Here is a 9,931-nt window from a genome sequence, read left to right as displayed (position 1 = left end):
GGGAGTGGATAGGGAGTGAATGGGAGTGGATGGGAGTGAATGGGAGTGGATAGGGTGTGAATGGGAGTGGATGGGAGTGGATGGGAAGTGAATGGGAGTGAATGGGAGTGGATGGGAAGTGAATGGGAGTGGATGGGGAGTGAATGGGAGTGAATGGGAGTGAATAGGGAGTGAATGGGAGTGGATAAGGTGTGAATGGGAGTGAATGGGAGTGAATAGGGAGTGAATGGGAGTGGATAGGGTGTGAATGGGAGTGGATAGGGTGTGAATGGGAGTGGATGGGAGTGGATAGGAAGTGGATTGGGAGTGAATGGGAGTGGATAGGAGTGGGTGGGGAGTGAATGGGAGTGAATGGGAGTGAATAGGGAGTGAATGGGAGTGGATAGGGTGTGAATGGGAGTGGATGGGAGTGGATAGGAGTGGATAGGAAGTGGACAGGGAGTGAATGGGAGTGGATAGGAGTGGGTGGGGAGTGAATGGGAGTGGATAGGAGTGGATGGGGAGTGAATGGGAGTGGATGGGGAGTGAATGGGAGTGGATAGGAGTGGATGGGGAGTGAATGGGAGTGGATAGGAGTGGGTGGAGAGTGAATGGGAGTGGATGGGGAGTGAATGGGAGTGGATAGGAGTGGATGGGGAGTGAATGGGAGTGGATAGGAGTGGGTGGAGAGTGAATGGGAGTGGATGGGGAGTGAATGGGAGTGGATAGGAGTGGATGGGGAGTGAATGGGAGTGGATAGGAGTGGATAGGAAGTGGATAGGGAGTGAATGGACCAGGGAGCGCTGACGGGTTGTAAATTCTGAGGAGTAAGAAGGTTCTGAGTGAGAGTTGATGTGTGATTGGAGCTCAGCAATAAACAAGTGACCAATAAGGAGGTTGTGAATGCCTGAGTTTTGCTGTGACGGTATTAATGTTACCATTACTGACTTTAGCCTGAAGTGTGAAATGTATCACTGTGAAAGGTTGATTTTTCAGCTTCCCAGTCCTCCTACAGCCCAATTTATACTCCAGCATCGCTTGTTAACCTCAAATATTTCTGGAGAATATGTCTTGTGACAGGAGATTGGAAAATAACATCAAAGAGGTGGGATGAAACAGTAGATTAAAACTCCGGTTTAAGACACTCTCATTCATCCTGGGAAAGCCAGGGCTGTATCAGTCTGTCTTTATAAAGGTTTTACAGATGTCCTTTCTCCTTCACTGTTTTTATGCCTCAGGGTTGGCTGGAGAATTGAGGAGAGGAATTGATGATTCTGCACTCCGAGCTACTCGGTCCTAATGAAAGCAATAACCTGCATTTCTATAACACCTTTCATATCCTCGGGATGCCTCAGAACACTTTGCAACCAATGAAATTGTATTTAAAGCATAGTTACTGTTGTAATGTAGGAAACTCAGCAGCCAGTTTGCGCACAGCAAGATCCCACCAACAGTATTGTGAGAGTGACCAGATAGCCTGTTCTCTTTTGCCATGTTGGTTGAGGGATAAATATTGGCCAGGCCGCCGGGTCACCTATGCTTCTTGCCATGGGGTCTTTATACACCCACTGGAGAGAGGAGGCGGGGTTTAATGTCTCATCTGAAACCGAGAACCTCTGACAGTGCAGCACTCCCTCAGCACTGACCCTCTGACAGTGTAGCACTCCCTCAGCACTGACCCTCTGACAGTGCAGCACTCCCTCAGCACTGACCCTCCGACAGTGCAGCACTCCCTCAGCACTGACCCTCTGACAGTGCAGCACTCCCTCAGCACTGACCCTCTGACAGTGCAGCACTCCCTCAGTACTGACCCTCTGACAGTGCAGCACTCCCTCAGTACTGACCCTCTGACAGTGCAACACTCCCTCAGCACTGACCCTCTGACAGTGCAGCACTCCCTCAGTACTGACCCTCTGACAGTGCAGCACTCCCTCAGTACTGACCCTCTGACAGTGCAGCACTCCCTCAGTACTGACCCTCTGACAGTGCAGCACTCCCTCAGTACTGACCCTCTGACAGTGCAGCACTCCCTCAGTACTGACCCTCTGACAGTGCAGCACTCCCTCAGTACTGACCCTCTGACAGTGCAGCACTCCCTCAGTACTGACCCTCTGACAGTGTAGCACTCCCTCAGTACTGACCCTCTGACTGCAGCACTCCCTCAGTACTGACCCTCTGACAGTGCAGCACTCCCTCAGTACTGACCCTCTGACAGTGCAGCTCTCCCTCAGTACTGACCCTCCGACAGTGCAGCACTCCCTCAGTACTGATCCTCTGACAGTGCAGCACTCCCTCAGTACTGACCCTCTGACAGTGCAGCACTCCCTCAGTACTGACCCTCTGACAGTGCAGCACTCCCTCAGTACTGACCCTCTGACAGTGCAGCACTCCCTCAGTACTGACCCTCTGACAGTGCAGCACACCCTCAGTACTGACCCTCTGACAGTGCAGCACTCCCTCAGTACTGACCCTCTGACAGTGCAGCACTCCCTCAGTACTGACCCTCTGACAGTGCAGCACTCCCTCAGTACTGACCCTCTGATAGTGCAGCACTCCCTCAGTACTGACCCTGACAGTGCAGCATACCCTCAGTACTGACCCTCTGACAGTGCAGCACTCCCTCAGTACTGACCCTCTGACAGTGCAGCACTCCCTCAGTACTGACCCTCTGACAGTGCAGCACTCCCTCAGTACTGATCCTCTGACAGTGCAGCACACCCTCAGTACTGACCCTCTGACAGTGCAGCATACCCTCAGTACTGACCCTCTGACAGTGCAGCACTCCCTCAGTACTGACCCTCTGACAGTGCAGCACTCCCTCAGTACTGACCCTCTGACAGTGCAGCACTCCCTCGGCGCTGGCCCGGATTTTATGCTTGAGTGGAATTTTCACCCTGACCTTCTGACTCCGGTGAGAGGGTTTGGCCCATCGGGCGGTATTTTCCAGTGGGCTTCGGGACCCTAACGTTGGGAGCGAATGTGGTAGTACCACATTTCCCGGCAAGGAGACCAGCGGCGCAATTTCCCAGAGGCAACCCCACAATCGGCCATCTCCGCACTCGATGCCCAATTAAAGATGGCAGATGGGCTCCCGATGCCACTGGTTCAGTCGGAGGCTCAGCAGCTCTGGAGTCTTGGGCAGCCCCACCAGGTGGGGTAGGCGCACCCGAGGCAGGTTAGAGACTGTGAGGGTACCTCAACCTCGGGGAGGGGCACCCTCGGAGGTGTGGATCCAACGCAAACAGAAGCCAGTAGCCCCCTCGGAGCGGAGGGGAGGAGCCCACCAGAGGAAGCATTTGGGCCGGAGGTGCAGCCTTACTGCTACGGTTCCCTCTTTGGGGCAGGAAACCTCTGGCTCAGGTAGGCCCCTTCCACCACCCACCCCAAACCTGCCGCAAGGAGGCAGCCTCCATTGAGCACAGGCCCATGTGCGGGGAACACGTCAACTCCAGCGAAATGCTGCCAAGGCCTCAAAATCAGCCCCGATTGGGGCCTGAGCCGGGTTAACTGGCTGCCACCTCCTTAAACCCGGCAGCTGATCCTAATCCCAGCCCTGCCTCTGGGAAAACTCCCTGGTGTTGGGAATATATCCCAATGTGGTCCCCCCCTCCCCCCACCATTTTGCCAGTCCCCCCGCCTCCGAGCTCACCCTCATGGGAGCAGGAACTGTCAGCTTATTGTGCAGGCAATGGTCCCATTGCCAACAAACTGAGAGAGTGAGAGAGAAAGAGCGAGTGAGTGAGTGAGTGAGTGAGAGAGAGTGAGAGAGAGAGAGTGAGAGAGAGAGAGTGTAAGAGAGAGTGTAAGAGAGAGAGTGAGAGAGCAAGAGTGTAAGAGAGTGAGAGAGAGAGAGAGAGAGAGAGTGTAAGAGAGAGAGCGAGAGTGTAAGAGTGAGAGAGAGAGTGTGAGTGTGAGAGTGAGTGAGAGAGAGAGAGAGTGAAAGTGAGAGCGTGAGAGAGTGAGTGAGATAGAAAGAGACTAAGAGAGAGTGTGTGTGAGTGTGTGTGTGAGTATGTGAGAGAGAATGTATGTGCTTATGAAAGTGTGAGAGAGTGTAAGAGAGTGAGAGAAAGTGAGAGAGAGAGAGAGAGAGAGTGTAAGAGAGTGAGAGAAAGTGAGAGAGAGAGAGAGAGAGTGTAAGAGAGTGAGAGAAAGTGAGAGAGAGAGAGAGAGAGAGAGTGTAAGAGAGTGAGAGAAAGTGAGAGAGAGAGAGAGAGTGTGTGAGAAAGTGAGTGTGAGAGAGAGTGAAAGTGAGAGCGTGAGAGAGTGAGTGAGATAGAAAGAGACTAAGAGAGAGAGTGTGTGAGTGTGTGTGTGTGAGTATGTGAGAGAATGTGTGTGCTTATGAAAGAGTGTGAGAGAGAGAGTGTGTGAGAGAAAATGGAGTGTAAGAGTGAGGGAGATAGTGAGAGAAAGTGTGAGACTGTGTGAGTGTGTGAGAGTTCCCTCCGAGCCACTCACCATCCTGACTTGGAAATATATCGCCGTTCCTTCACTGTTGCTGAGTCAAATCCTGGAACCCCCTTCCTAACAGCACTGTGGGTGTACCTACACCACATGGACTGCAGCGGTTCAAGAAGGCAGCTCACCACCACCTTCTCAAGGGCAATTGGGCAGGGGTAGCAAATACTGGCCCAGCCAGCGACGCTCACATCCGGTGAAGGAATAAAAAAAACGTGGGTGTGAGTATGTGACAGTGTCTGAGAGTGTTTGAGATTGTGAGAAGTGTGCGAGAATGTGTCTGGGGGTGGGGGGGTGGTGGATATATGTGAAGTAGTGTGTGTGTGTGTGTGTGTGTGTGCATGAGATTGTGACACGGGGATTTTAAAGCGATGGGCGCTGATGTAGTCGAATGCTGAGCGGGGTTATATGATAACAGTGCGGAGAATGTCACACCATTGTCAGCCTGTGACCCTGTAATGACTTGACAGAGCGGACAGGTTTCAACAAGAAACAGATAAACTTCATTACAGAGAGCTGTTCAGATGCTACATGCTCGATCAGGACCCTCGTCAGGAAGCCCCACCCCCTGGATAGCCCACGCTTAGGTCTCATTGGCTGGAGCCTCCAAGAACATCACGTGACCCCTGGTAGACAGTAGGAGGGGCTATACCTTCAGTTACTACAGACCCTGGTACCTGTTCCCTCTAAAAAAACACTGAAGCTGCTGATACTGAATTCCCCTCTGTTCTAACTCAGGAGTGGTGCCTGTGTTTAGGAACTGATGCATGTATTTGTTCAGGGACAATACCTGCCTGGAGAATATCCCCTGGATTAGGGAGAGGGTCTAAACAGAGCTTGAGGTGTTGAGTACTGCTTTCCTGTAACCAGGGGAAAGGTGAGTGCTCTAACACCACTTGCATCTCAAGCCTCATGGTGACCTTTTTCACTCTCCCACATAATGAAGAAAGCTTCAGCGAGGCATTTTGAGAAAGGCTGTGTGGGGAGTAACCCCCTTCCTGACTATTGATATAGAGGGAGTGCAACAGAGGTTCACCTCAGGTGGCTGGATTGTCCTATATGGAGAGATGGAGGAAACTGGAATCTCTAGAGCCTCGAAGAATGAGAGGTGATCTCATTGAAACTTACAAGATTCTTACAGGGCATGACAGGGTGGATGTAGATAGGATGTTTCCCCAGGCTGGTGAGTCCAGAATCAGGGGACATAGTCTCAGGATAAGGGGCAGGCCGTTTAAAACTGAGATGAGGAGCAATTTCTTCACTCAGAGGGAGGTGAATCTTTGGAATTCTCTATCCCAGAGGGCTGTGGAAGCTCAATCATTGAGCAAGTTCAAGACAGAATTCGATAGATTTCTGGAGACTAATGACATCAAGGGATATGGAGATAGTGTGGGAAAAATGGCATTGAGGTGGTTGATCAGTCATGACCCGTTTGAATGATGGGCCGAATGGCCTACTCCTGCTCCTATGTTCCTATGTCAAGGCACAAGTCAGGAGTGTGGTGGGATACTCCCCACTTGCCTGGATGAGTGCAGCTCCAACAACACTCAAGAAGCTTGGTACCGTCCAGGACAAAGCAGCCCCGCTTGATTGGCACCACATCCACTAACTTAAACACTCCCTCCCTCCGCCACCGACGCACAGTGGCAGCAGTGTGTACCATCTACAAGATGCACTGCAGCAACTCACCTTGGCTCCTTAGGCAGCACCTTCCAAACCCACGCCTGCTACCATCCAGAAGGACAAGGGCAGCAGATAGATGGGAACACCACCACCTGGAAGTTCCCCTCCGAGTTACTCACCATCCTGACTTGGAAATATATCGGCCGTTCCTTCACTGTCGCTGGGTCAAAATCCTGGAACTCCCTCCCTAACAGCACTGTGGGTGTACCCACACCACATGGACTGCAGCGGTTCAAGAAGGCAGCTCACCCACCACCTTCTCAAGGGGCAACTAGGGATGGGCAACAAATGCTGGCCTAGCCAGCGACGCCCACATTCCCATGAAAAGAGTAAAAAAAAAACAGTTACTTTGGGCAAAGAGGTGAGCAAAGTGGGAGAAGAGACAATCTTTCAATGGGGGAAGGGTGCAGTGGCTGACGCTAGCCAGCAGCATCATGATGCACAGCAGGATCCCACGCAAAGGCCCCGGTTGTCCATTGACCAATTGGCATCCGAGACGTTGGGCCCCTTTAAGCCGGGCGATGCCTCTAATTAATACCAGGCAAATTATTCATCATTTTGTCTCCCTGCTTCAGAAAATATTCTTCTCAATCGCTTGCCAGGAACCAGAGCTGTCTCAGCTTCAGCCCCATTCCTATATTTTTCTTTTAATGAAGTGATTTTTCTCTCTCTCTCTCTCTCTCTCTCTCTGCTCCTATTTTTTTTTCTGCTGACACAAGCAAACCGAGCTGCTAATTATACTCTGTACATTTCCTATCGAAATTCCGCTGGTGATTTATCAGGAAACAGCAGACAAGATACCCTGCTCCCTCAGCTGCATCAGCAGAACCACGGCAACACAATTTAATTTCTTGTCATCTTTTAATCCGACTCCTTTTTTCCCCCAAGGGCAGCTCATGAATGGTAAGAGCAGCTTTATAAATCATTATTCTTCAAAAAAAAAAGACAAGAGAGTATTGGCGTCTTTCCAAGCCCGAGAGCTTCACACTGCCTGGAACCTCCATCCCTCGATCTGTTTAGTGGGCTGCATCATTCTACCATGTATTGCATTAGAATGGATTAGTCTTTACATGGATTTTGTGTCTGTGAGGCTGTGCTTTTCCATTAGTCCCACCACCAAGTTTGCATTCTCTCTCTCTCTCCCTCTCTCTCTGTTTATCTCTCTGCCAATTTCCCCTTGCCTCTTCCTCTCTCGCTTGCTCTATCCCTTTCTCTCTTTCCATTTCTCTCTTTCTCCCCCTCTTTTTCTAGCGCCTCTCTCTTTTCCCTTTCTTCTCTTTGTCACCTCTCTTTTCTTTTGCTCTTGGTCCATTCTCCCTATGTCTTAATTTATCTTTGCCTCTATCTCTCTCTCAATCATATTATCTCCTTTTCTCCCTTTCTCTCTTTTGCTCTGTCTCTCTGTCTCCTTTTTACTCTCTTTCTTTGTCTCTCTTGTCATCCTCTCTCTCTCTCTCCCTGAGCCTTTTTGTTTCTCTCTCCCTTCCTCTATCTCTCTCATTCTCCTTCTCTCTCCTTGTCCTTCCTGTTTCTTTCTTCCTCTCTCACTCTCTCTCCTTTTCCCTTTCTCTCCCTTTCTGTTTCGTTCTCTCTCACTCTTCCTTTCTCTGTCTCCCTATTGGTCGCTCTTTTTCTCCCTTTCCAATTCTTTCTCTCTTCCTTGCTCTGTGTCCCTCTTTTGCTCTCTCTCTCTGTTTCTCTGCTTTTGCCCTTCTCCAGTTCCTGTAGACCTCTCTCTGGAGATTGGGTCTCATAGGGTACTTCCACCATCTTCTGGCTGCCCTTCATATTTGACCCTTGACAGTGAGTTGTCAGCTTCTATTGAACTGTATGAGGTCCTCTGAGTGGACTTGATCCTGTTGTTCTGTGACATGCAGGGGAGGGGGCTCATTTAATGGTGACCAGGAGCGAGACCCTCCCCTGCTTTCCCTCCAACCAGTCCCTAGACATATGGAGGGGCAATTTTACTGCCCCAGATATTCTGACCAAGCTCAGCACCGACTGGGGAGTGACCTGGCTTGTCCTATTCATATATTTCATGCTCTCCAAAATAAAATACAGCACGGTTATGTTTTTAAATGACAGCCTCCACTCCTTGATACCTGCAATTCATCAACTGCACCCAGTGTCAGATCTTCACCCGCACAGAGAGCAGTCGCAGCAATAAACACAGGACCAATACATCTCCTGTACTGTCCCTCCAATATCCCATCATCTATTTGAGGACAATTTGGGAGAGCTCCAGAAATTTTCAATCTAAATTTGATTTTTTTTATTGATGGAAAGGAGAGTTACTCATCAGTATCTCTGGACTGGTAGCTTGGTGATATGTGTAAGTGCTGGTCTGCCCTGAGACTGTGCAATCTGTTCTTTTTAATTCGTTTATAGGACATGGTCAAATTGGGCTCGAAACGTTAACTCTATACACTCACTCCACAGATGATGTCAGACCTGCTGAGTTTCTCCAGCATTTTCTGTTTTTATTTCCCTTAGTTGAAGGGTCAGTCACAAGGGGACATAAGTTCAAGGTGAGGGGCAGGAGGTTTAGGGGGGATGTGAGGAAAAACATTTTTACCCTGAGGGTGGTGACGGTCTGGAAAGCGCTGCCTGGGAGGGTGGTGGAGGCGGGTTGCCTCACATCCTTTAAAAAGTACCTGGATGAGCACTTGGCACGTCATAACATTCAAGGCTATGGGCCAAGTGCTGGTAAATAGGATTAGGTAGGTAGGTCAGGTGTTTCTCACGTGTCGGTGCAGACTCGATGGGCCGAAGGGCCTCTTCTGCACTGTGATTCTGTGAATCCAGCATTTATTGCCCATCCCTAATTGCCCTTGAGAAGGTGGTGGTGAGCTGTCTTCTTGAACCGCTGCAGTCCATGTGGTGTAGGTACACCCACAGTGCTGTTAGGAAGGGAGTTCCAGGATTTTGACCCGGCGACAGTGAAGGAACGGCGATACATTTCCAAGTCAGGATGGTGTGTGGCTCGGAGGGGGAGCTTCCAGGTGGTGGTGTTCCCATGTATCTGCTGCCCTTGTCCTTCTAGGTGGTAGTGGTCATGGGTTTGGAAGGTGCTGTCAAAGGAGCCTTGGTGAGTTACTGCAATGCATCTAGAGTTGCCAACCCTCCAGGATTGTCCTGGAGTCTCCAGGAATTAAAGATGAATCTCTAGGACACTGCCCCAAGCAACCCAGAAGATAAATCCTAGGGTGTTTAAAGTAAATGCTGTGTTTTTTTTTCATTTTCTTTGGACAACTTCACTTATTATTTCTAACAATATTGGAGTTAGGAAGAAATTCTGGGTGGAGAAGGTAGAAACAGAGTTGGCAATCCCAAGTGCATCCTGTCGATGGTACACACTGCTGCCAGTGTGCCAGTGATGGAGGTGGTGGATGGGGTGCCAATTAAGCGGGCTACTTTGTCCTGAATGGTGTTGAGCTTCTTGAGTGTTGTTGGAGCTGCATTCATGCCCATATAGAGTGTAGGTTAGGAAATATTATTCCATTAGTTAAATTGATCTTCCAAAATTCTGTTGCATTGGAAATTGTCCCATTTATTGGGAAATTTGCAATATCACCCATTATTCAAGAAGGGTGGGAGAGGTAATTCTGGATGTGAAAGAATTATTAGTCTGTTGAGGAGAAGTTACCAGACTCTGCATGGATTTATAAAGAGTCTAATGAAGCTCGTTGAATTTTTTGAGGAGGTAACTGTGATGTTGTTGGGAAGAAATAATAGGATATTCAGCAAGAAGTATTCAGAATCAGAACTGCACATGCTGTTAAAAAATAAATTCTCTTTTATTTCATTC

This window comes from Cetorhinus maximus, chromosome 28, assembly GCF_964194155.1.
Source record: "Cetorhinus maximus chromosome 28, sCetMax3.hap1.1, whole genome shotgun sequence".
NCBI classification, from domain to species: Eukaryota; Metazoa; Chordata; class Chondrichthyes; order Lamniformes; family Cetorhinidae; genus Cetorhinus; species Cetorhinus maximus.
The sequence above is the reverse complement of the archived record's forward strand: the minus strand, read 5'-3'. Positions refer to the sequence as shown.